The sequence below is a fragment of the Chrysochloris asiatica genome, unplaced genomic scaffold (genome assembly GCF_000296735.1).
Source record: "Chrysochloris asiatica unplaced genomic scaffold, ChrAsi1.0 scaffold00145, whole genome shotgun sequence".
Lineage (NCBI taxonomy): Eukaryota > Metazoa > Chordata > Mammalia > Afrosoricida > Chrysochloridae > Chrysochloris > Chrysochloris asiatica.
This window is the reverse complement of record NW_006408663.1, coordinates 3,782,431-3,783,944: the sequence shown is the minus strand read 5'-3', so window position 1 is coordinate 3,783,944 and position 1,514 is coordinate 3,782,431. Positions and strand designations below refer to the sequence as shown.

Sequence of the window (1,514 nt, the reverse complement as noted above, 5' to 3'; positions counted from 1 at the left end):
CAGGCCCCTTTACACGAGACGATGTGAAGACCTCGACTTTAGCCCCAACCTCAGGCCCAGCTTCAGTTGCAACTCCAGCAACCCTGGCGGCAAAGGATCCTCGGCTGGAGCTGAACAAAATGAAGGTTAAAAAGGTAGTAAAAAGTTCTGTTAGCACATTCAGGGTCCAGAAAAAATGCTAGTGCAGTGTTTTTGAATGAGAATGAAAGTATCTTTTTTTATGGTGGTGGTGTGGAAAATCCCAAAGAAAGAACTGCTTTTCAGACTGTCTTTGCCTCATGCTATTCGATCAGATTTAACAGAAATCTGTCTGTTTACCAAGGATGAATCTGATTTACTGTCTGAGAAGGCAGAACAGTTCTATAGGAATCTTCTGAACCAGCATAATATTAGAACAGTTTCTCAGATTACCCCCCTCCGAACTTTGAAACAGGAATATAAACCCTATGAAGCCAAGCTCCGCCTCTTGGACAGTTTTGACTTCTTCCTGATTGAATCAAGAATTAGGAGGCTTCTGCCTTCAATTATAGGGAAACATTTCTATCTCAGAAAGAAAGTCCCCGCATGTGTGAACTTCCCGGCCAACGACCTGTCAAAAGAGATTAATAGCTGTGTGGGCGGAACGATCCTGAACATCTCAAAAAATTGTTCATGCAGCACTGTAATGCGCTGATCACTCTGGAATCAAGATGAAACACATTGTGGAAAACATCTTTGCTGCCACAAAAGGACTTTCAAAAAGTTGCCAGAGAAGTGGGAGCGTGTGAAGCTCATATACCTGAAAATTGAGAAATTGTTTGCCCTTCTAGTATTCTTTTCATTTATCAGCTCTCTTTGTATGAGGAAACAAGTACTCACTTATGGCCACAAGAAAAAAGATGCAAAGAAAAAACAAAAAAGCTCTGGAAAAAGAAGGTGAAGAAAAGGAGAAAACACAAAACGCAACAGGCTGCAAAGACGAAAACAGCCCGAACTCAAGAAAAGAAGGATACAGCTGAAACCAAGAGTGCCGGAGCCCAGAAGGAAGAGACCTCCCCCACCTATCCCCCCGCCCCCGCGACCCCCAGAAAGAAGAAAGAGCCACAGAGTGAAACCCAGCTGAAAGTGGATGACGACTCGGGGATGAAATGCCACTACTGGTGCCGATTAAGAAAACACCTGCTAAGAAAAAAAAACGTAGAGATGCCACAGGGTGACATAGTAAAGCAGTCTCCAAAAGAGTCCTGGTCCAAATACGCCTCTTAGGAAGCAGAGAAAGGCCACCTCAGCTCTGGAGACCCTGAAAGCTATAGAGCCAGGGTCGGCAGCTAAAGGCCCAGCAGAGCCAGGGGTCTCAGCTACAGTCCCCCGAAAGAAGCCGAAAATCTGAGATGACAGCAAAAGAATCAGTCTCTGAAAAAAGACCCGAGGCAGACTCCCAAAAAGCCTGGACCCAAGTTCTTCGCCACTCCTAGTATATCTGCCCGAAAAACTCCCCAGAACCCCAAGCAACAGCCCAGAGAACCCCAAAATGC

General features: G+C 45.4%; 1 pseudogene; it reads left to right on the top strand.

Annotated features, from left to right (window-relative positions):
- Window positions 1-919, top strand: part of LOC102841773 — a 3,573-nt pseudogene extending 2,654 nt beyond the window's left edge.
- Window positions 920-1,514: the final 595 nt, after the last annotated feature.